General features: G+C 38.1%; 1 protein-coding gene and 1 pseudogene across 5 annotated transcripts in view; one reads left to right on the top strand and one right to left on the bottom strand.

Annotated features, from left to right (window-relative positions):
- The window catches only part of PDS5B (PDS5 cohesin associated factor B), a 197,939-nt gene that overhangs the window by 6,516 nt on the left and 165,409 nt on the right, over positions 1-26,014 (top strand). The window lies entirely within an intron of this gene.
- Positions 22,088-24,960, bottom strand: LOC113625702 (40S ribosomal protein S6 pseudogene; annotated as a pseudogene).

Genomic DNA, 26,014 nt, shown 5'->3' with positions numbered 1-26,014 from the left:
TGTAGTCTTATGCTCAGAATGGAAAGCTTTGAAATATAGATCTTGAGTACATTTTTTTTCTCCTCTGTCTCTTTGGTCCCTTTCTTTTCAGCGTTTTGCTTTCCTTCTCCTCTACCTTCATGGTGTAACATAATTAGGTCAAGGCTTTGCAGTCCTACGTGGAGTTTGGAAGGTCACTAGCATTGAAGACTTGAACAGCAGTAGGAACATATTTAGGCATTTAATATGATGCTTGATAAGTGAAGTCCTTTGCTGAGGAAAGCAGAAGAGCATGGCGGTTAAGCATATAGACATAGAGTCAAGACTGCTTGGGTTTTTATCCTCCCTCCATCACTAGCTAGTTGTGTCACCGTGGATAAATTACCTAATTGCCAAGCCTCAGTTTCTTAAATCTGTGAAGTGGGGAATAATAGCAGGTATCTCATTTTTAAAATCAGCTTTATTGAGATATAATTCACATTCCATACAGTTCACCTATTGAAACTGTGCAACTCATCAACTTCTAGTACATTCGCAGGTGTGTGCAACCATCACCACAATCTGCTCTTAGCATATTTTTGTCTCTTATAAAAGAAACCCTAAACCCATTAGCGGTCACTTCCAGTCACCCCTTAAATTAGTTTTTGATATAAGGCAGGCCAGATGCTTCCCTCGGTGACAAGTATGTAAGTACTTAATAGAAAACTATAACTTGGGGCAGGGAGACTCTATTTGTGGCAGGTCCATTCACAACACTTTAGAGAAGGCAAAGATGGATATTTGTTGAATGGATATTTGCATGCTATACTATGTAAGGAAATTGTGCTCAGAGATATAAAGATGAAAGATACACCTTTATTTAAGAGATCTATATTCAAGTGGGAAGAAGGAGACTGGTATCACAAAATACCAGTTATAATTGTAAAATAATTATAAAACGAGGCAGAATAAAGTGCTTTCAGGAAGGTGTAAACAACATACTTGAAATTGGAAATTTGTTAAAGGGAGATTAATTACTTAGGTTAAGAGTGTAGGAACCATGAAAAACTTCTTAAAGCAGGGACCATTTTGGCCAAGTCTTAGATGATAAAATATGGTACTCTGGCTCTGTGAAGAGCACTTGAAGAATGCTGTGCTTTTTTGAGGTATTGGTGGTATTCTCATCTTTTTTTTTTTGCTGCCTCATGCTGCTGCCAAATGGTTGCCTCTGGTAGCTCCACCTGCACCCTTTTTTTAAAAAAATTATTTATTTACTTTTTGCCACACCTCGAGGCTTGAGGGACCTTAGTTCCTGGACCAGGGATCCAACCCGGGCCCTCGGCAGTGAAAGCACCAAGTCCTAACCACTGGACAGCTGGGGAATTCTCACCCGCACCCTTTTTTGATGTTTCTAATCTGTTGTGAACTTGGGAAGTTACCTAAATGTAACAAATAAATAAGCTTTTAGTGAGAGCCTGGTGTCTGTGAGAAAAGGGTATGATTGTGTGGCCTTATGCTGTCACTTTGAGTTAGTTGCCTTTTTAGTTTTATTCTCTGGGTTAATTGGGTTTACAGAATAAATAATTCCTAGGTAAATTAGGCTCATATAAAATGTTTTCCCTTTTTTTCCTCCAAGGCTTCTATTAACAGCCATATCCCTAACGTTTCTTCTCAATTTCCTATCTTTTTCTCATATGCCATCAGACACAACACTTCCAGTACATGTCCAAAACTGAGCTGCCTTCCTTTATCCTTTAACATCTGCATTGGTTAATACAATTTTTTTTTTAAGTTGAATGGCTAGGTTTGTCATCAAGTCAGCAACTTGAGTGTCATCTTGATCTCTCTGTCTCCTTTACTTCTCAAATCAAATGAGTTAACAAAGCCTGTTGATTCTGATACAGTAGTTCAAAGTTGTTTTTTTTTTTAACACTATCTGCACAGTAATACTTCAAAAGTAAAAAACCAAAAAGAGAAAAAAGTCTCTTTTCCATACCCTTCCTCATCTGTAAAGTTCCCAGACTCCTCTACAATAGCTTACTAGTATTATTGGGTTTTTTATATATCCTTCTGGGGGTTTAAAAAATACAACGCTGTACAAGTATATGTATCCCACCCCATGCCTCCCCTCACCCCAACACATGTTTTACACTAATGTTGGAAACTTTAACTGCTTTGCCTTTTATTTATTTATTTATGTCACTTAACAGTATACCCTGGAGATCTTTCTGTATTAGTATATAAAGTTCTAGTATGTGCGCTCTCTTTCTCAACAGCTGCAGAGTGTTCATTTATGGACCGTAATTTAACTAGCCCACTGATGGACAGTTAAATTGTTTCCAGTTCTTGCTATTATAAAAATACTGCATGAACAACCTTGTACATATATCATCTTGTACACATGCAAGTGTGTCTGTAGATTAACTTCCTAGAAGTGGAATTGTTGGGTCAAAGAATAAAGCGGATACAATTTTGATAGATACTGTTAAGTTGTCCTTCATGAGGGTTGTAGGATATAATTTTGATAGATATAGTTCCGTTGTCCTTTGTGAGGGTTGTCACAGTAATGTATACATGAGAGTAGTTGTTTTCACTATAGCCTTGCCGCAACAGCATACAATGATACTTTTTGGATTTTTGCCAATATGATAGGTGAAAAATGGTACCTCAGTGTAGTTTTAATTTACATTTCTCTCTTTTTTTTTAAAACATCTTTATTGGAGTATAATTGCTTTACAATGGTGTGTTAGTTTTTGCTGTTTATCAAAGTGAATCAGCTATACATATACATACATCCCCATATCCCCTCCCTCTTGCGTCTCCCTCTCACTCTCCCTATCCCACCCCTCTAGGTGGTCACAGAGCACGGAGCTGATCTCCCTGTGCGACTGCTTCCCACTAGCTATCTATTTTACATTTGGTTGTGTATATATGTCAGTGCCACTCTCTCACTTCTTCCCAGCTTACCCTTCCCCCTCCCCGTGTCCTCAAGTCCATTCTCTACATCTGCGTCATTATTCCTGTCCTGTCCCTAGGTTCTTCATAACCATTTTTTTTTTTTTAGATTCCATATATATGTTAGCATATGGTATTTGTTTTTCTCTTTCTGACTTACTTCACTCTGTATGACAGGACAGACTCTAGGTCCATCCACCTCAATACAAATAACTCAATTTCATTTCTTTTTATGGTTGAGTAATATTCCATTGTATATATGGGCCACAGCTTCTTTATCCATTTGTCTGTCAGTGGACACTTAGGTTGCTTCCATGTCCTGGCTATTGTAAATAGTGCTTCAGTGAACATGGTGGTACATGACTCTTTTTGAATTATGGTTTTCTCAGGTTATATGGCCAGGAGTGGGATTGCTGGATCATATGGTAGTTTTATTTTTAGTTTATTAAGGAACCTCCATACTGTTCTCCATAGTGGCTGTATCAGTTTACATTCCCACCAACAGTGCTAGAGGGTTCCCTTTTCTCCACACCCTCTCCAGCATTTACTGTTTGTAGACATTTTGATGATGGCCATTCTGACCGGTGTGTGGTGATACCTCATTGTAGTTTTGATTTGCATTTCTCTAATGATTAGTGATGTTGAACATCCTTTCATGTGTTTGTTGGCAACCTGTATACCTTCTTTGGAGAAATGTCTATTTAAGTCTTCTGCCCATTTTTGGATTGGGTTGTTTGTTTTTTTGACATTGAGCTGCATGAGCTGCTTGTAAATTTTGGCGATTAGTCCTTTGTCAGTTGCTTCATTTGCAAATATTTTCTCCCATTCTGTGGGTTGTCTTTTCGTCTTGTTTATGGTTTCCTTGGCTGTGCAAAAGCTTTTAAGTTTCATTAGGTCCCATTTGTTTATTTTTGCTTTTATTTCCATTTCTCTAGGAGGTGGGTCAGAAAGGATCTTGCTGTGATTTATATCATTACATTTCTCTTATGAGTGAAGATGAGTATCCTTTGTTTGGGCCATTTTGATCATTCTTTTTTTTTCTGTGAACACTCTGATTTTAATTTTCACTCATTTTCCTGTCCATTTTGGGGGTTCTTGAATTTCTCTTCAGTCCATGTGCGGCGATTGGTTTACTAAAAGGAAACATGACTTGCTTGTTGCAGGTGCCTTCTTACAGGTAGCTCTGCTTCCATTTTTCACTCTCTTTTAGGCTTTTTCTCACAGTGTTAGCAGAGTGATACTTGTAGTTGCAGATTTGTATGTGTCCTTCCCTTGCTTAAAGCTGTTCAGTGGCTCTTCACTGCCTCTATAATGCAAATGCCTTAACATTAGAATGGTACCTACCTACCTTGCTGGCATTTCCCTTTTTTCCATAGGTTCTCCAAACTCCAAAAACACTGAACTGCTCCTAGCTCCCTGTTGTTTTAGACTCTTTGCCTCTGTGTCTTTGCATGTGGTATTTCTCTGCTTATAATGATCCATTCCTGCTTGTCTGCATGTCCGAAGTCCTGCTTTTCATCCTTCACCTAACGAAAAGGCTTTTCTGTTACCTAACTCTTCTTTCAGGCAGTGTATGGTGCCCTTTTCTCCTTCTCACAAGTCCCTGTGTATATCTTTTTTTTTTTAATTAATTAATTTTTATTTTTGGCTGTGTTGGGTCTTCATTGGGGTGCATGGGCTTCTCACTGTGGTGGCTTCTCTTTGTTGCGGAGCATGGGCTCTAGGCACGGGCTCAGTAATTGTGGCTCGAGGGCTCTAGAGCACAGGTTCAGTAGTTGTGGCTCGAGGGCTTAGTTGCTCCATGACATGTGGGATCTTCTCGGACCAAGGCTCGAACCTGTGTCCCCTGCATTGGCAGGAGGATTCTTAACCACTGCGCCACCAGGGAAGTCCTCCCTGTGTATATCTTTATAATGTAAACCCTCACATTGTGTATTGTTATCGTGTATTTCCTTGCTTTAGATTGTTATCCTCTTGAGGCATGAACTTAACAGTTATTTTGTAAGCAAGCATCATGTTTGGCACATAGTAGATGAGTAACAATTACCGATAACCCATAAATGTGTGTGTATATATATATATATACACACTAAGTATATATGTGGACAACCCAAGACAAATAAAAAATGGAAAATTAATACTATGAGCTCAAATTTATTTTTAAAATTTGTTTTAATTTATTTATATTGAGATGTAAATTAAATACAATAAAATGTACAGATTTTAGCTGTTCACTTTTAGTTGTGACAGTTATACCCGTGTAACTGATAACCAAAAGATGATAAAGAACATTCTCATCACCCCAGAAAGTTTAATGGTTGCCCTTTCCATTCCGTTCTCCTCTCTCCCAAGCACTGTGATTTCTAACAATGTAGATTATTTTGTTTGGTCATCATACAGTGTGTGTTTTTTTGCATCTAGCTTCTTCTGCTTAACATATATTTCCAGATGCATCTATGAGGTTGGATGTGTCAGAGTTCTTTTTATTGCTGAGTAGTATTTTGTTAGATGAATATACCAGAGTTTATCTTTTCTTCTGTTGATGGATATTTGAGTTGTTTCCAGTTTCTTGTTGTTAAGAATAAGGCCTGCAGGGATCTTCTTGCAAACATGTGTTTTCATTTCTCTTGAGTAAATGCCTAGGATTGAAATTGCTGGTTCACAGGCAGATGTGTGTTTTACTATATAAAAAACTGCTGTGTAGTTTTTCAGTTTTCTCTTACATACTCTCACTGTGACTCTGTGTTAGTTCTAGTTGCTCTACATCCTTGCCAGCATTTGGATAATCATTTGTTAAATTTTAGCTATTTAGTGGAAGTGAAATGGTATCTTGTGTTATTTTGGATTTCCTTGCGACCTAATGATGTTTCATATGGTTATTGACAATTGTCAGTAATTAGTGTATTTTCTTTTGTGGAATATCCCTGTTTTTTGCACATTAAAAAAAATTGGTTATCTTTTTATTATTGATGTGTAAGAATTCTTAATATAGTCTGGATATGTTTTTTGTCACATCAATGCATTGAGAGTATTTTCTCCCAGTTTGTAAGTTTTTGTTTTCCTTAACAGTGTATTTCGATAAGCGAAAGTTTTTAATTTTGACAAAGTTCAATTAATCAATTTTTTTCTTTAATAGATTTGAGTTTTAAGAAGCTTTTGCTACTCCCAAGTCTTGAAATAATTTCCCTTGTTTTCTTTTACAAGTTTCATAGGTATTGAGGTTCATTTTTACAAATGCATTTATCCAGTCCCAACACCATTGTTTGAAAAATTTTGTTTTCTTTTCTGCACTGGACTGCCTTTGTGTTTTTGTCCAGGAATGTTTTTATTTATTTGTTTATTTATTTATTTTTGGCTGTGTTGGGTCTTCGTTTCTGTGTGTGGGCCTTCTCTAGTTGCGGCGAACGGGGGCCACTCTTCATCACGGTGCGCGGGCCTCTCACTGTCGCGGCCTCTCATTGCGGAGCACAAGCTCCAGACACCCAGGCTCAGTAGTTGTGGCTCACAGGCTTAGTTGCTCCGCGGCATGTGGGTTCTTCCCAGACCAGGGCTCGAACCCATGTCCCCTGCATTGGCAGGCAGATTCTCAACCACTGCGCCACCAGGGAAGCCCTGTCCAGGAATGTTTGAACACATATATGTATGGATCTGTTTCTGGACTTTCTTGTTTCTTTGATCTAATTGTTTCTGCTATGCTAGTATCATACTGTCTCTATCACCTTAAGTCTTGGAATCAAATAGTGTGAAACCTCTAATATTGTTTGTCCAGTCTAGTTCCTTTGTGTTTCCATATAAATTTTAAAATCAGTTTGTCAGTTTCTACAGAAAAAAAAAGAACCTTTTGGGATTTTGATGGGGATTGTGTTTCTCTATAAAATATTTAGGGAGAACTGACCTATAACAATATGGAATTTGGTAGTCAGCCTTTAACATGCTTCCCATTGATCTCTGCCTGGTTGTATTTGTATCCTTTTGTAGTCACCTTGCACATTATATTAGGGTTGGTCTGTGTAACCAATATAATATAGTTGAAGTCACTTCTGAAATTAGGTTGTAAAAGGCACAGTGGCTTGTGTATTAGTCTTTCTCTCTCTCATCAGTCACTCTAGGAGAAAACAGCTGCCATGTTGTAGAGAGGCCCATTGTCAAGCCTGTGAAGGAGCTGAGATTTTACCCTACTTGCAAGCTAACAAATTAGCCTACTGCAGTTTCATGGATGCTGATAGAAGACATGAGACTCTTGGGTCTGCGTCGAAAGACAGGTTATTGTCACAGCTATAGTAGTAGCCAGGGTACTTTCAGCATTTTTGCACCAGTTCCTCAAGCTCCAAATCACACTCGATATGAAGAGGGTCAGATGACAACTGCACATGCAGTGCTTGCATTACAAGAGAGGAATTCCGAACATAGGGAACCTGGATATTTTTTTAATGGGCGGTAAGCATAGCTGTTCTTTGCTCTGGAGGAGACTTTATCTTCCACAACTGTTCACTTTATAAACACCTTTGGGAAGTTAGTCTGGAACAAAGGGCAGTGAGATCCTCAGTTGCAAGATGTGCAGAAAGAAATGCAAGAGACCAGTGGAATATTGTCTCCAGACATCCACATGACAAAGAATTGAGGCCTTCTGCTAGTAGCCTTGAGTGGATCCTCAGGCCTTCAGTTGAGTGTAGACCTCACTACAGTTTGCAACCTCATAAGAGACCCTTGAGCCAGACACACCAGCTAAGCTGCTCCTGGATTCCTGACCCTTAGAAACTGTGTGAGAAAATAAATGTTATTTTCAACTGCTGAAGTTTTGGAGTAGTTTATTACACAGCAGTAGATTATTAGTACAGTTGTTCACCTCTCCTTTTATTTAGGTCATCTTTTTTTTGATATGTACTATAGACAAATTTATATTTATGTATCTATGTATCTGTGCAAGATCTTTACGCCAGCTCAATGAAGTAGGTTTTTCCGTATTAATGTTATGTTACTATGTCAATTATGTAATATGATTTTGTTAACATATTAACATATATACATACAATGTAAAGTAACATTTTAATGTTCTCCGTAGAGATCTTGCAGTTAATTTATTCCTAAAGATTTTTCTTTTTGATGCTATTTTCTAAATTTTATTTTTTTATTTTTTTCTGATAATATATCCAGATACAGTAGTTGTCTTAAAAATTGTGTGTGTATTCTTTGACTTTGCTGAAATTCATTTAGTTCCAATAGTTTTTTTGTAGATTTAGGATTTTCTCTACAAAAACAATCATATCTGTGAATAAGACAGTTTTGTTCTTTTTTCTCCCATCTTTATAAGCTTTTTATTTCTTTGTGTTACTTTATTGCACTGTCTAGCATTTTCAATTTAATGTTGAAGAGATGGTGGGAATGGATATTCTTGTTTTATTCCACATCTTAAGGGGAAAACATTGTCTTTTAACGTTAAGTAGAATGTCAGCAGTGATTTTTTTGTAGATTAAAAGAAATCAGATGGAGCGTGTTCCCTTCTATTCCCAGTTTAGTGAGATTTTAATTTTTAAATTATGGATGGGTGTTGAATTTTGCCAGATGTCCCCCCCTTTTTGTATTTATTGAGACGACTATGGATTTTATGCTTTATTCTGTTATTATGGTGAATTATATTTATTGATTTTTGTAAGTTAAACCAATTTTGCAATCTTGGGTTAATCTCATTTGGTCATGATGTATTGTCCTTTTATCTGTTTCTGAATTTGGTCAGCTAATATTTTGTTGAGGATTTAAGTGTCTGTGTTCAGGGGGAATATTGGTCTATGATTGCCATTTCTTGTAATGCCTTCTAATAGCATGGTTAGACTAGCCTTCTGAAACCAAGAAATGTTTCCTCTTCTGTTTTCAGAAATAGTTTGTATATGATTGATATAATTTCTTTAACGTTTGGTAACCATCTAGGCATGGAGGTTTTTTTGTGCGTGCGGGAAGATTTTTGGTAACAGGTTTTGTTTCTTTGGTAAATATATGGTTATATGGATTTTCTGTTTTGTCTTTCTCCCCCCAAGCAGTATATCTGTCTCATTTAAGTTATCAAGCCTTTTGGCAGAAAGAGTGTAATTTTCCCTTGTGATCCTTTTTATGTCTGTAGGATCTGTAGTGACCCTTCTTTACACTCTTCTTTCCTTGGTCATTCTTGCTACAGGTTTAGCAGTTTTCTTTCCACAGCTTTTGGTTTCAATAATTTAATTGACTTTTGTGCTTATCTTGATAATTTCCTTCACTCTTATTTTCAATTGGTTTAATTTGTTCTTTTTATTCCCTGGCTTCTTAAGCTGGAAATTTAGGTATTTAATTAGGGAATTTCGATATTTAAATTTAAGACTTTGTTTTTAAATATAAGCACTTAAATTTATAATTTCCCCCACATTTTTATATGTTGTATTTTCATTTTCAGTTCAAAATATTTTCTAATTTCCTTTGTGATTTCTTCTTTGACACATGGATTTTTTTAGAAGTGTGTTGCTTAATTTTCAAATATTTTGGGTTTTCCTGGATAGCTTATTGAAATTGATTTTTTATGTAATTCTTTTGTAGTCACAGAACATACTCTGTAAGATTTCTGTCTTTTGAAATGTGAGACATATTGTATGGTGTAGTATATAGTCTCATACAATTAAGTTGGTTAGTAGTGTTCTTTAAATCACCTATATCTGAGGTCAGAAAATGTCCTGCAAAGGGCTGTATAGACAATAGTTCAGGTTTTGTGAATTATACTGTTTCTGTTTTAACTACTTTGCCCTTGTAGTGCAAAAAGCAGCCGTGGCAATATGTAAATGAATGGGCATGGCAGTGTTATAATAAAACTTCATTTACAAAGATGGGCAGAGGTCCTGCAGTTTGCTGACCCCTGATTTATATGCCTATGGATTGTTTTTTATCCATTTCAGTTGCTGAGAGAGGGGTATTAAAGTTTCCAAATATACCTGTGCATTTGTTCATTTCTTCCTGTAACTTTTTCAGCTTTTGCTTCATGTATTTCCTCCATGTAGTTTTCCCCTCAAGCTCTGATATTAGATACATTCCCATTTAGGATTGTTATGCCTTCTGGATGAGTTGACCTTTTTACCTTTGATAATTCTCTTACTGAAGTTAATTTTTTCTGACTTTAGTTTACTTATACCAGTTCCCTTATGTTTACTATTTATATTTATGGTGTATAATTTTTTATTATATGTTTAATGTGATTGTGTCTTTGTTTTTAAAGTGTGTCTCTTATAGACAGCATGTATTTAATGGGTTTCCTTCTCTCCTTCTCCCCTTCCTTCTCCCCTTCCTTCCTCCCTTCCTTCCTCCCTCCCTTCTTTTAATAGTAAATATATCTAATAAACTGTGTCTCTGAGTGGAGGACTTGTTAACTTTACATTTAATGTTATTTATACGGGTAAGTTTAATTCTCCCATTTTGCTCTGTGTTTTGTCAGTTTGTCTCCTCTCTTCCTTCTCTTATTGCCTTCTTTTATGTTGGTCAAATTTTGAAAAATATTTTAGATCTTTAATGGGCTTTTTAAACTGTACTGCTTTGTATAAGTGGCTGCTCTAGGGATTACAGTATTCATGATTAACTTTTAAAGTTCATTTAGCATTAACATTATGCTACCTGATGTAAAATGAAAGAACCTTAAAAAGCATAATTACATTTAATCTTTTTGCTATTGGTGTGTTAATTTTTGCTTCAACACAATGCTGTTTTTGCTTTAAATAGTCAGTTGCCTTTTAAAGAATTTAAGGAGAGAAACAAGAGAGTGTTTTGTATATAACTACATAGTTGTTTCGGATTTTCTTTATTTGTGTAGATCTAAGTTTCGCCTGATGTCATTTCCCTTCAGCTTGAGTTTCCTTTAACATTGCGTAATGTCCCGGTCTAGTGATTAAAGTTTTCAGCTTACGTGTGTACATGTACACACACACACACACACACACACACACACCCAGATAGAGTAAGTGTATGTATTTTTATATATATATATATATATATATATATGCTTACTCTTATTTTTCAAGAATATTTTTGTTGGACATAGATTCTGGTTGACTTAAAGGTTCTTCTTAATTGTCTTCTGGTCTCCTTTGCGTCTTTAATTTTCAGCACTTTGATGTGTTCTTTTTTCTTCTTTTTTTTTTTTTTTGTTATTCTGCTTAGAGTTGAGCTCATTGGATTTGCAGATTGGTTTTTTCACCAATTTTTAGCCATTTTTCAAAATGCTTTTTCTGCTCCATTCTCTCTTCTCCTGAGATTCTTGTTCTTTTGCTTAAAAATGTAATATAGGTCTGTGAGTTTGTTATTTTTAATTTTTTTTCTCAATCTTTTGCCCTCAGTTCTTCAGATTGAATAATTTCTACTGATTTGTCTTCAAGGTCACTGATTCTTTTTTATTTTGCTTCTAATATGCTGTCAAGCCCATTCCCCACCCCCCATTTATTTACTTATTTTCCAGTTTCATTGAGATATAATTGATAAGCAACATTGTATAAGTTTAAGGTGTATAGTGTGATGATCTGATACATGTATGTACTGTTAAATGATTACTGCAATAAGGTGGGGTAACACATCTGTCATCTCACACAGTTAACATTACTTTGTGTGTGTGGTGAGAATATTTAAGATTTACTCTCTTAGCAGCTTTTAAGTACACAATACAGTATTGTTAACTATAGTTACCATGCTGTACACTAGAGTCCCAGAACTTAATTTATCTTATAACTGAAAGTTTATGCTCTTTAACAAAAATCTCCCCATTCCCCCCACCCCCCTCAGCCCTTGCCCACTCTCTGTTTATATGAGTTCAGCTTTTTAGATTCCATATATAAGTGAGATCATACAGCATTTATCTTTCTCTGATTTATTTCACTTAGCATAATGTCCTCAAGGTTCATCCATGTTGTTGCAAATGACAGTATCTCCTTTATTGTGGTGAATATTCTCTTGAATATTATATCTTGTTTATTCATTCATCCATTGATGGATATTTAGGTTGTTTCCATGTCTTGGCTGTTGTGAGTAATGTTGCAGTGAACATGGTGGTGCAGATATCTCTAAGCCCACTTTGAAATAACATACTCTTCAGTTCTAGTATTTCATTTTTTAACTATTTCCAATTATCTGCTGAGATTCCCCATTGTGACCATGTTTCCCATTAAGTCCTTGAACAAATTTATAGTAGCTTCTTTAAAGTCTTTGCTTGCCTTTGAATTATTTCATTGTTTTTTCCCATTTATTGTTTTATTTTCATTCTTGACAGTAGGTCACACTTCCCTGCTGCTTTTCATGTCTAGAAAATTTTAATTGTAGAGTGGACGTTGTGGGTGATATATCTCTAAATTCTCTTTATCTTCTGATGAGTATAGTTAAATAACTGGTTGATCACCTTGAACTTGTGGAGGCTTGGTCTTTAAGATGGGTCTGTAGAAAGCCTGAGGTGTTTTTTAAGCCCTTGTAACTTGGACAGGCTCATGTCTCCTCTCCAGTGGGCAGCAGCTGAGATCCCTGATGAGTTCTTGTAGATTTCCAGTTGTTTTCCATTGAGCTCCTTGAACTCTTCCCTGAGCATACTCACCTCAGGGCTCAGTGAAGAATTTGAAGTTTATATTAGTTTTTGAGGCTTCTGCTGCTGTGACTCACTCCTTTCCTGAATTTGTCCTCTATTTCTAGCCACTTTGTGGCCATGAACTTAATAAAACTGCAACTTTCTGCTTGAGTTCTAGTAGCCCATGCTATTGCAGACTAGGAATGCCCTCAGGGGAAAAGCTGTGTAAATTTGAACCTTTTCCAGTGTACTTCCCTTCTTTCACTGGTCAAATTTCCAATTTCTTCCCGCTGTTGATGGTTTGTTCTGCCTTCAAGTCATTCTTAAAAGTGTTTTATCCACAGCTTTTATTTGTTTTTTATAATTGCTATCTGTGGAAGCATTAATTTAATGAGTTGACAAAAACTACTCCACCATTATTAGAACTCTTCAGGCTGATTTTCATTCATTTCAAACTGGCCCTTTAAGTACAATTGCTAACTTAACACACACCTTGTGTCAGGCTTACACATTTTTAGAATAAGACAGAACTCTATATTTTCTTTTTTAAAATTTTTGAATTTTATTTATTTTTTATACAGCAGTTTCGTTAGCTGTCAATTTTGCAGTATGCGGGCCTCTCACTGTTGTGGCCTCTCCCATTGTGGAGCACAGGCTCCGGACGCGGGGGCTCAGCGGCCATGGCTCATGGGCCCAGCTGCTCCACGGCATGTGGAATCTTCCCGGACCGGGGCACGAACCCGTGTCCCCTGCAACGGCAGGTGGACTCTCAACCACTGCGCCACCAGGGAAGCCCTAGACATCAATTTTGTACACATCAATGTATACAGGTCAATCCCAATCTCCCAATTCATCACACCACCACCACCCCTGCCCCCCCCCCCCCCCACGGCTTTACCCCTTGGTGTCCATACGTTTGTTCTCTACATCTGTGTCTCAATTTCTGCCCTGCAAACTGGTTCATCTGTACCATTTTTCTAGGTTTCACATATATGCGTTAATATACGATATTTGTTTTTCTCTTTCTGACTTAACTTCACTCTGTATGGCAGTCTGTAAATCCATCCACTCTCAACAAATGACCCAATTTCGTTCCTTTTTATGGCTGAGTAATATTCCATTGTATATATGTACTACAACTTCTTTATCCATTCATCTGTCGATGGGCGTTTAGGTTGCTTCCATGACCTGGCTATTGTAAATAGTGCTGCAGTGAACATTGGGGTGCATGTGTCTTTTTGAATTATGGTTTTCTCTGGTTATATGCCCAGTAATAAGATTGCTGGATCATATGGTAATTCTATTTTTAGTTTTTTAAGGGATTTCCATACTGTTCTCCATAGTGGTTGTATCAATTTACATTCCCACAAACAGTGCAAGAGGGTTCCCTTTTCTCCACACTCTCTCCAGCATTTGTTGTTTGTAGATTTTCTGATGATGGTCATTCTAACTGGTGTGCAGTGATACCTCATTGTAGTTTTGATTTGCATTTCTCTAATAATTAGTGATGTTGAGCAACTTTTCATGTGCTTCTTGGCCATCTGTATGTCTTCTTTGGAGAAATGTCTATTTAGATCTTCTGCCCATTTTTGGATTGGGTTGTTTATTTTTTAATATTGAGCTGCATGAGCTGTTTATATATTTTGGAGATTAATCCTTTGTCTGTTGATTCATTTGCAAATATTTTCTCCCATTCTGAGGGTTGTCTTTTCGTCTTGATTATGGTTTCCTTTGCTGTGCAAAAGCTTTGAAGTTTTATTAGGTCCCATTTGTTTATTTTTGTTTTTATTTCCATTACTCTAGGAGGTGGATCTAAAAAGATCTTGCTGTGATGTATGTCAAAGAGTGTTCTTCCTATGTTTTCCTCTAAGAGTTTTACAGTGTCCAGTCTTACATTTATGTCTCGAATCCATATTGAGTTTATTTCTGTGTATGGTATTAGGGAGTGTTCTAATTTCATTCTTTTACATGTAGCTGTCCAGTTTTCCCAGCACCACTTATTGAAGAGACTGTCTTTTCTTCATTGTATATCCTTGCCTTCTTTGTCATAGATTAGTTGACCTTAGGTTTGTGGGTTTATCTCTGGGATTTCTATCTTGTTCCATTGATCTGTGTTTCTGTTTTTGTGCCAGTACCATATTGTCTTGATTTCTGTAGCTTTGTAGTATAGTCTGAAGTCAGGGAGTATGATTCCTCCAGCTCCGTTTTTTCCCTCAAGACTGCTTGGGCTATTCGGGGTCTTCTGTGTCTCCATACAAATTTTGAGATTTTTTGTTCTAGTTCTGTAAAAAATACCATTGGTAATTTGATAGGGATTGCATTGAATCTGTAGATTGCTTTGGGTAGTATAGTCATTTTCACAATATTGATTTTTCCGATCCAAGAACATGGTATATCTCTCCATCTGTTGGTATCATCTTTAATTTCTTTCATCAGTGTCTTATAGTTTTCTGCCTACAGGTCTTTTGTCTCCTTGGTTAGGTTTATTCCTAGGTATTTTATTTTTCTTGTTGCAGTGGTAAATGGGAATGTTTCCTTAGTTTCTCTTTCAGAGTTTTCATCATTAGTGTATAGGAATGCAAGAGATTTCTGTGCATTAGTTTTGTATCCTGCAACTTTACCAAATTCATTGATTAACTCTAGTAGTTTTCTGATGGCTTCTTTAGGATTCTCTATGTGTAGTATCGTGTCATCTGCAAACAGTGACAGTTTCACTTCTTCCAGTTTGTATTACTTTTATTTCTTTTTCTTCTCTGATTGCCATGGCTAGGACTTCCAAAACTCTGTTGAATAATAGTGGTGAGAGTGGACATCCTTGTCTTGTTCCTGATCTTAGAGGAAATGCTTTCAGTTTTTCACCATTGAGAATGATGTTTCCTGTGGGTTTGTCGTATATGGCCTTTATTATGTTGAGGTAGGTTCCCTCTGTGCCCACTCTCTGTAGAGTTTTTATGATAAATGGGTGTTGAATTTTGTCAAAAGCTTTTTCTGCATCTGTTGAGGTCATATGGTTTTTATTCAGTTTGTTAATATGGTGTGTCACATTGATTGATTTGCACGTATTGAAGAATCCTGGCATCCCTGGGATAAATCCTACTTGATCATGGTGTATGATCCTTTTAATGTGTTGCTGGATTCTGTTAGCTAGTATTTTGTTGAGGATTTTTGCATCTATGTTCATCAGTGATATTGGTCTGTAATTTTCTTTTTTTGTAGTATTTTTGTCTGGTTTTGGTATCAGGGTGATGGTGGCCTCATAGAATGAGTATGGGAGTGTTCCTTCCTCCACAGTTTTTTGAAAGAGTTTGAGAAAGATGGGTGTTAGCTCTTCTCTAAATGTTTGATAGAATTCACCTCTGATGCCATCTGGTCGTGGACTTCTGTTTGTTGGAAGATTTTTAATCACAGTTTCAATTTCATTACTTGTGGTTGGTCTGTTCATATTTTCTATTTCTTCCTGGTTCAGTCTTGGAAGGTTATACCTTTCTACGAATTTGTCCATTTCTTCCAGGTTGTCTATTTTATTGGCATAGAGTTGCTTGTAGTAGTCTCTTAGGATGCTTTGTATTTCTGTGGTGTCTGTTGTAACTTCTCCTTTTTCATTTCTAATTTTATTGGTTTGAGTCCTCTTTCCTGATGAGTCTAATGATTTATCAATTTTGTTTATCTTTTCAAAGAACCAGCTTTTAGTTTTATTGATCTTTGCTACTGTTTTCTTTGTTTCTATTTCATTTATTTCTGCCCTGGTCTTTATGATTTCTTTCCTTCTGCTAACTTTGGGTTTTGTTTGTTCTTCTTTCTCTAGTTCCTTTAGGTGTAAGGTTAGATTATTTATTGGAGATTTTTCTTGTTTCTTGAGGTGGGCTTGCATAGCTATAAACTTCCCTTTTAGAACTGCTTTGCTGCATCCCATAGGTTTTGGATCGTCATATTTTCATTGTCATTTGTTCCAGGTATTTTTTGATTTCCTCTTTGATTTGTTTACTGATCTCTTGGCTCTTTAGTAACATATTGTTTAGCCTCCATCTGTTTGTGTTTTTTGCGTTTTTTCCCATGTAATTCATTTCTAGTCTCATAGCATTGTGGTCAGAAAAGATGCTTGATATGATTTCAATTTTCTTAAATTTACTGAGGCTTGATTTGTGACCCAAGATGTGATCTGTCCTGGAGAACGTTCCGTGCGCCCTTGAGAAGGAAGTGTAATCTGCTGTTTTGGGGTGGAATGTCCTATGAATATCAGTTAAATCTATTTGGTCTATTATGTCATTTAAAGCTTCTGTTTCCTTATTTATTTTCATTTTGGATGATCTGTCCATTGGTGTAAGTGAGGTATTAAAGTCCCCCACTATTATTGTGTTGCTCTCAATTTCCTCTCTTATAGCTGTTAGCAGGTGCCTTATGTACTGAGGTGCTCCTATGTTGGTTGCATATATATTTATAATTGTTATATCTTCTTCTTGATTTGATCCCTTGATCATTATGTAGTGTCCTTCCTTGCCTCTTGTAACATTCTTTGTTTTAAAGATTATTTTATCTAATGTTTGTATTGCTACTCCAGCTTTCTTTTGATTTCCATTTGCATGGAATATCTTTTTCCATTCCCTCACTTTCAGTCTGTATGTGTCCCTAGGTCTGAAGTGGGTCTGTTGTAGACAGCATATCTATGGGTCTTGTTTTTGTATCCATTCAGCAAGCCTGTGTCTTTTGGTTGGAACATTTAATCCATTCACGTTTAAGGTAGTTATCGATATGTATGTTCTTGTGACCATTTTCTTAAATGTTTTGCATTTGTTTTTGTAGGTCCTTTTCTTTTCTTGTGTTTCCCACTTAGAGAAGTTCCTTTAGCATTTGCTGTAGAGCTGGTTTGGTGGTGCTGAATTCTCTTAGCTTTTGCTTGTCCATAAAGCTTGTCTGTAAAGCTTTTGATTTCTCCATCGGACCTGGTAGGTAGAGCTGACTGTTGCTCTTGTGGACAGAGCTCAGTAAACTTTAATCTGATTGACTGATGATGGGTGGGGCTGGGTTCCCTCCCTGTCAGTTGTTTTGCCTGAGGCAGCCCAACACTGGAGTCTACCTGGGCTGTTTGGTGGGGCTAATGGCAGACTCTGGGAGGGCTCACACCAAGGAGTACTTCCCAGAACTTCTGCTGCCAGTGTCCTTGTCCCCATGGTGAGCCACAGCCACCACCCGCCTCTGCAGGAGACCCTCCAACACTAGCAGGTACGTCTGGTTCAGTCTCCCCTGGGGTCACTGCTCCTTCCCCTGGGTCCCGATGTGCACACTACTTTGTGTGTGCCCTCCAAGAGTGGAGTCTCTGTTTTCCCCAGTTCTGTCGAAGTCCTGCAATCACATCCCTCTAGCCTTCAAAGTCTGATTCACTAGGAATTCCTCCTCCCGTTGCTGGACCTCCAGGTTGGGAAGCCTGACGTGGGGCTCAGAACCTTCAGTCCAGTGGGTGGACTTCTGTGGTATAAGTGTTCTCCAGTCTGTGAGTCACCCACCCACCAGTTATGGGATTTGATTTTGCTGTGATTGCGCCCCCCCTACCATCTCATTGCTTCTCCTTTGTCTTTGGATGTGAGGTATCTTTTCTGATGAGTTCCAGTGTCTTCCTGTTGATGATTGTCCAGCAGGTAGTTGTGATTCTGGTGTTCTCACAAGAGGGAGTGAGAGCACGTCCTTCTACTCCGCCATCTTTGTTCAGGGCCCCAGAAACTCCCTGTTAATTCAATTACATGTATTTGATTTAAGTAGGTAATTATTTAGTGAAAAGCCTAGAGTTAAAGAATGCTTATAAAGATTGGTGAAAGGGATAGCCATATTTCTACTGCCGTTTCTTTTCCCCTTTATTAGCGCCAGCCTCTGATAGATAGCTGTGAGACACATGCGACCAGATAATACTGGAAGAAAATGTTGTTTTTCACCTGTCTTTGACTTTTACTTTTCTTGGTATTTCTACTCTATGGAAAAAAGTAGTAAAATGTAAATGTTTGTCTCAGCTGCTTCTGTCTCAAAATTCATTTTCATGATAGGCCTGTTGGACATCTGTTTATGTTTAAATCGTTATCTAGGACGAGCTCTGGTCCTCTAGGACTAGCTCTGGTCCGGGGGGCCTTTTAGAATCATTCTACAAAAATTTAACTTTATGGCTCTGACTTTTAAGCAAAATATATTTAAAAAGAAAGTGTGTCCAAGAGGGAACTGGATGCGTTGATTGTAAAGATGGCACATACATCTAATAAATTGATTGTCTTGTGCGCTTAGCATAAGTCTAAGGTTAACATTAATATAGTCTAATATAGTCTATATTTTAAGATGTGTTGATTTTTAATTGTTCTCGAAATTGAACAAGGTTATTTTGTTGTTTTAATGTAAATATAATTTAGTAAGAGACAGATTTTAAAATTTGTACTGGCTTCTGTAGAAAGTAAGTGCAGGGCTTCCCTGGGGGCGCAGTGGTTCAGAATCCGCCTGCCAATGCAGGGGACACGGGTTTGAGCCCTGGTCCGGAAAGATCCCACATGCCGCGGAGCAACTAAGCCCGTGTGCCACACTACTGAGCCTGTGCTCTAGAGCCTGCGAGCCACAACTACTTAGCCCACATGCCACAAGTATTGAAGTCTTTGCGCCTAGAGCCCGTGCTCTGCAACAAGAGAAGCCACTGCAATGAGAAGCCTGCACACTGCAACGTAGCCCCCACTCACAACAACCAGAGAAAGCCCGGGCACAGCAACGAAGACCCAACGCAGCCGAAAACAAATCAATAAAAATAAATAAATTTAGAAAGTAAGTGTGTTCAAACCTAACATACTTCAGGTAAATTCTTAAATATTTTTGCTGATGGAAGGTAAATGAGGTATATTATAACCCGAATATGTGCTATTTGACTTTTTTTTTCTTGTATAAACTTATTTATTTTTGGCTGCATTGGGTCTTCGTTGCTGTGTGCAGGCTTTCTCTAGTTGCGGCGAGTGGGGGCTACTTTTCATTGCAGTGTGCAGACTTCTCATTGCAGTGGCTTCTCTTGTTGCGGAACCCAGGCTCTAGGCGCATGGGCTTCAGTAGCTGTGGCTCGAAGCCTCTAGAATGCAGGCTCAGTAGTTGTGGCATATGGACTTAGTTGCTCCGCAGCATGTGGGATCTTCCCGGACCAGGGCTCAAACCCATGTCTACTGCATTGGCAGGAGGATTCTTAACCACTGCGCCCCCAGGGAAGCCCCTGAGTTTTTATCTTTAATTTAGTGTTATAAGAAGTAGATAAGAGGCATGTGGATACCTTTAGCTCTTTCTACAGTAGTCAAACTCTAAATAACATTTCTGTCTTTGTCAGTTAGCGTTTGATTAGAGAAGTAAGATTATTGTTGTGATTGGTTTTTACCAATTGTAGGAACTAGTTATACACACCTGAATCTGCTGCTAGGCTTGAAGTTAGCAGGGCTAGTAGTTGGAAAGGGAACATGGACATGAAGCAGGGGGAGGAAGGTTAGACTGGAACCTGCAAAGAACTTTTAGCAATAAGTTAGAACCTATGAGCCCAAACTTGAACTTTCATGGCTCTCACTGCTTCCACACCTGCAACCTTGATGATGTAGGTAACCTTCAACCTTGATGATGTAGGTAATCTGCAGTAGGTGTGGCACACCTCACCATGGAGCTGCACACAAACCTGCCCCAGTATTATTTGGAAAAGCAAAGGTGGAGCTCTGACAGGAGCTGAATGAGCTGTAGGCTCAATTGCTGCCCCATGCCAATGAGCCCAAAGTTCCATGACACTGTGTGATTACTGCAGTAACACCTGACTTTAGGTTTACATTCTGAACCTGGTGGCTGCTTCACGTTTGTCTTCTAATCTCATGGGAATTTTTTTTTTTTTTCTTTTTGAGGCCAACCCTAACCCACAACCATGCAGGGAATGAATCGTGTTTGGGAAAGTGTAGTTGCAACCCGGCTAAGGTAAAAAGCCATCACAGACCATCACTTGTCACCACGGCACCAGTGCACACCTCTTTTTATCATATTTACCTTATAAATAAAGACAATTACAAAAGTATACTTTTGGTGAACATAATGCAGCTATCCTTTGTTCACCTGATAACATACAAATGCCCTCCTTAAGAGAGGATACAAAATCCCTTTATCCATAGGTGGGTTAATTTTTTTTCTACCTGTGTCTAGGTACCAATTTTTTTTCTACCTGTGTCACATTTTCTACTTAATATCCTGTAACTTAAATATGGAGATATGAGATTAGCTACTATCAGATGGTTGTAGAAAGGGAGATAAGAAATAAGTTTGTTAATATATATACAAATTTTTTATATCATAAAAAGAAAAACTACTCATTAGAATATTTATTTCTGCAACTAGTCATGTGGTTGTAGTTGCTGTCTATAATTATCTTCTGCTGTCATTCCACAGTCCCTCTGTTCTTGGCAATACCTCAGCTGGTTGTGGTTTCTTGCCTGATGGGGTGACCTAAATCTTCATTCCTTAAGGGTCTGGGTCATTAGCAGTCCTGCCTGGATTGTTTCCACTGACTTTAATCACAGTACATGGAAATACTAAGTGGCCTCCTAGGGGAACTTCTGCATTCCAGACATACTTTCTGTTAGCCCCTCTTGTGTGGTAGCAACCTGACTTCCCCTTGATTGTGAGATGAGAACCCTAGTTGGTTCTGTAACCCCCTTTGTCTGTTGATTCATTGGCACGAATAACCCAAAGTGGCTGGGTGGCAGTCTGAATTTCCAGTTTAATGGAATCATTTCTGCATCCCTTGGTGGAAACTAAGATCTTCCAAAGGGACTATATGGGCATAGATGGATATAGGTGGGTAAGTGATGTGGTGTGTTGTATGTGTCAGTGAATTGGGAAGCAAAGTAAATCTGTTTAGAGTGAGAATGAGTTAATACAAATTAATATAGTACATTTCACGATACTTGTGGAGTTAGTAGGGATACCCTATATGAAATATTTACTTTGAAAGAAGTGTAAATATATTCAGAACGTGCATATAGTTTTTTCGTTTTTATTATCCCATATTTAATAATGGGCAGGTGGTTGGTAGCAGTTGAGTTTGAATCTGTGTGTTTTTTTGTTTGTTTTTTTGGCCACACGGCATGTGGGATCTTAGTTCCCTGACCAGGGATCGAACCTACGCCCCCTGCATTGGAAGCGTGGAGTCTTAACCACTGGACCGCCAGTAAAGTCCCAAGTTTTGAATTTAGATCTGATATACTTCTTGGATTTTTTGTTTACCTAAAGGAGGAAATAAGAATTACATTTACTATTTTGAGTTTTTATAAGTTAATTTTAAAGAATATAGAAGAGTGAACATAAATGACTTCATTTTCACAAATGAAAATACTACAGTAACGTTGCTTGTCATATCTACTCTGAAACTAGAAGGAGGAGGGTGAGCCTGGAGTCAGACCACCTGGCTTTAAATTCCAGCTCTTCTGCTTACCATGAATTTCTGTTAACTATGGCTTTGTAACAACAGCCCCTCCCCCACCGTCCCCGCAATTTCAGTGGCTTAAAATGAGTGTGTGTTATTACTCATGAATCTGTAGATCACGTGGATGGTTCTGATCACTTGGGCTAGATTTGGCAGATTTCATCTAGGATAACTCATAACATCGGTGGTCACCTGGCAGATTGTCGGGAAGCTGGCTAGTCTATGGTGGCTTCTCACATTTCTGGCTGTTGGCTGACTCTCTGCTGGATGATGGAGGGTGACCGAGGCTCTCATCATTTATCAGGCAAGTCTGGACTTCTTCACATGGTGGTGGCAGGATTCTTAGAGAGGCAGTAGAAACAAGCAAGGGCTCTTGAGGTCTGCATTTGGAACTGGCACAACATCACTTCTGCCACGTTCTGTTGGTTCAAGGCAAGTCATGAGGCCAGACAAGATGCAAGATGTGGGGAAATGAGCTCTACCTCTTGATGGGAGGAGCTGCAGTGTCACATTGCTAGGGGTGTGGGTACTAGGAGGGATGGAGAATTGGGGCCATTGTATAAGCATTTTACCATACAACATGATGATGCACAAGTCTCTTCATCCCTTTGAATCTGTTCCCTAACCTGTAAAAATGGCTAGGAGAGTAACGATTCTTTTTGAGACAATTTTGAAGATTAGGTAAAATAAACTGTGTAAAGTGTCTCTGGTAGTGCCTTAATATATGCCAATATGTGCTCAGTAAATGTTTATTATTATTACTTGTAATGATTAGGTGTTCTATATTCATGACTAAAATACTCATAATAATCCTGTGATGCTGTCATGATTTCCTTCTTATAGCTGAGGAGACAGACTGAATTGCTTAAGTTACCAGTATGCCAAGGTTGGTGGTAGACCCAACGTTGAGCCAAGGTTTTTTGTTTTTGCTTTGAAAACCTAATACTGGCCTTTGAGAGCCAGTACAGTGGTAAAACATGGGGGCTCTGGAACTGTTAAGAGTCCTTGTCCCAGACCTTACTAGGCTTTCAGCCTTGGACACATTACTTAACCTCTTTGTGCCTCACTTTTTAGGAAAGGAGATTGCTTACGTCCCACCATTGTTGGTGAGGATTAAATGAATTAATATACATTGTTTAGAACTACAAGCACAGGCTAGGTAGGTACTCTATATGTTATTCCTTTTCTTCTTATTATTACACTATGCTGCCTTTAGTCCAAACCTTTAAAAGCCTTTCTTATTGAAAATATTAAATGAGGCTGAAGTTATCACCCTTTTCTTTTTAGAGCCATCTAATTTTTTCATGAAGTAGTATTAATCTTTACGGTTAGTTTCCTAATAGAGTAATTATGGATTTTACTGATGTGATTTGGTTATATGGGGACATTTCAATTTGAGGAAAAACTATTCCATGGTACTTTGTTTTTTTTCTCCTTTTCTGAGCTTTTCTTGCACAATGTCATTCATTTCTGTGACTTCTGTTTAATGTTGGTTACTCTCAAATCAACATCTGAAGTTTGACCTCACTCCTAAGTTTCATTACTTAATTGGTTTTTCATTTTTCTCTCTCCAGTTATTAAATTTACTATTTCTGTTATCTCTCACACTCTTTTCCTTTATGCTTATTGCTTTTGGTTTAGTGCAAATTCTTCTCTTTTTTTTTTTTTATATCTGACCTTATTTATTTGTTACTCTTAGAACATCTTATTTTTGACTGGACTCAGAGGTAGAAGCTTTCAGAGAGGACAGCCTCCCTTTCTTGGTAGTCTCTTCCTGGCATTTTTCTTTGGCCTCCTTCATTCTCTTGGCCAAAGGTTTAGCATATTCTGCAGCCTTTCTTTATTTTTCTTGGTACACTGTTCCTTCAGAGCAATATGCTGATGTTTGTGTTGCAGAACACGTGGAATAACAAACACTGAATCTTGTGTGCCTTGGTCTTAGGTTACTTACCCTCTTTGTTTAGGGGCTTTCTCACAACACACTGGTGGACATGATCTTCTCTAGAGAGATTGAAAAGTTTGTGAATTTTAGCGATTTTGGTCCCAAGTCAGCGAGGCGCAGTAGTATCAGTGACTTCAGGAATATCCTTCTCTCCCCTTTTTTTTTTTTTTTTTAAATGATGACCAAGTTGAAAGCACTTAGACTGGTGTCCACAATGCAACCCTGAACAGATTTGCACTTTCTTTCTCCAGTCTTCCTTGGTCTGTAACAGGACTGCCCCTTAGTAGCAGATGGGCACAGCCATGGGTGAAGACACCCTGATTCATGGGAAACCTTGTTTGTCATTCCCACCAATGATTCTGACCGCATAACACTTCCATTCTTTACCCAGAGCATTAGCAGCAACTTCTGTGGCCATACGCTTCTCATAAAAGGTACAAAGTTTGCATTCATCGTCCACTTCAGTGAGTTTCTGGCATCTAGTGGCTGGGAAAGAGATGTTCAGTTTCATCCTGAAGCAGCTGACCAGCTCTGAGGTTCTGCAAAAAAAGAGCTCATCATTTTTTTCTTAAATTAGTTTAGAAGCCTCCTAATCAGTCTCTTAACTCCGTTCTTACCTTTTCCCAATCCATTCTCCAGGGACTGTCAAGATAGTTTATGTAAAAAACATTTGATGATTTTATTCGTTTGGTTAAAATGTTAACTTCACATTGCTTGCAAGAAAAAATAAAGTTGAGCGTTCAGGGCTCTTGATGAATCTGTCTCTGCTTCCCTCTCCAGCAGAATTTTTAGTTACTTTGCAACAGAATTTCTGACTTCTGCTGTGTGAAATCATCCAGGACTGTTATATTCTCTTACATGTCTGTGCATCTGCGTGTGCTTTTAATTTCACGTGAAATCCTCTGCGTGTGGTTTGTTCTGTTGGCACACTTTGCACATATTTTTAAAGATTTAGCTCGTGTGATTTTTCAGGGAAGGTTTCCTTATCCCTACTACATACTTTCAGACTCCTGATTCTTCCCTGGATTGGTATATGATTTATTATAGCTTTTATCCCATTGGTGTTTTTTTTTTTTTTTTTTCTTTTTGCGGTACGCGGGCCTCTCACTGCTGTGGCCTCTCCCGTTGCAGAGCACAGGCTCCGGACGCGCAGGCTCAGCGGCCATGGCTCACGGGCCCAGCCGCTCCGCGGCATGTGGGATCTTCCCAGACCGGGGCACGAACCCATGTCCCCTGCATCGGCAGGCGGACTCTCAACCCCTGCGCCACCAGGGAAGCCCCCCATTGGTGTTTTTAAACATCCTTTTTTGGATATAATTCACATACAATACAGTTCACTACTTTAGTGTACAGCTCAGTGGTTTAGTATATTTAGAGTCGTGCATCTGTTACCACAGTCAATTTTAGAATATTTCATTATCCCGCAAAGAAACCCACACCTTTTAGCCAACACCCCCTAACGTCTCATCTCCCTTCTCCTCCCCTCTGCAACCACTAATCTGCTTTCTGTCTCTATAGATCTGCCTATTCTGTACATTTCATATTAGTGGAATCATTTAATATTTGGTCCCTTGTAATTGGTGTCTTTAACTTAATGTTGCCAAAGTTCATCTGTGTTGCGGTATATGTCAGTACTTCATTTCTTGTTATTGCCAAATATTCCATTATATGGCTAGACTATATTTTATCCATTCATTAGTTGATGGGTATTTGGGTTGTTTTCACTTTAGCTATTATGAGTAATACTATAATGACCATTCGTGTAAAAGTTTATGTGCAGACATGTTTTTATTTCTGCTGGATCATATGTTAACTTGGTTTAACTGTTTGAGGAAAAGCCAAAGCTACAGCACCATTTTACATTCCTGCCATCAGTGTATGAAGGTTTTAATTTCTCTACATCTTTGCCCACACTTGTTATTGTCTGTCTTTTTGATTATAGCCATCCTAGTGGGTGTGAGCTGGTATCTCATTGTGGTTTTGATTTGCATTTCCTGATGGTTAATGATGTTGAGCAACTTTTCATGTATGTATTAACCACTTGTGTATCTTTGGAAAACTATTCAGATCCTTTGTCCATTTTAAAATTGAGTTGTGATAGTTCTTTGTATACTCTAGATACAAGCCCCTTAGCAGATACATATATGATTTACAT

This window comes from Aethalodelphis obliquidens, unplaced genomic scaffold, assembly GCF_003676395.1.
Source record: "Aethalodelphis obliquidens isolate GAN/ISIS:26980383/991018 unplaced genomic scaffold, ASM367639v1 scaffold16, whole genome shotgun sequence".
Lineage (NCBI taxonomy): Eukaryota > Metazoa > Chordata > Mammalia > Artiodactyla > Delphinidae > Aethalodelphis > Aethalodelphis obliquidens.
This window is presented reverse-complemented; position numbering and strand designations above follow the sequence as displayed.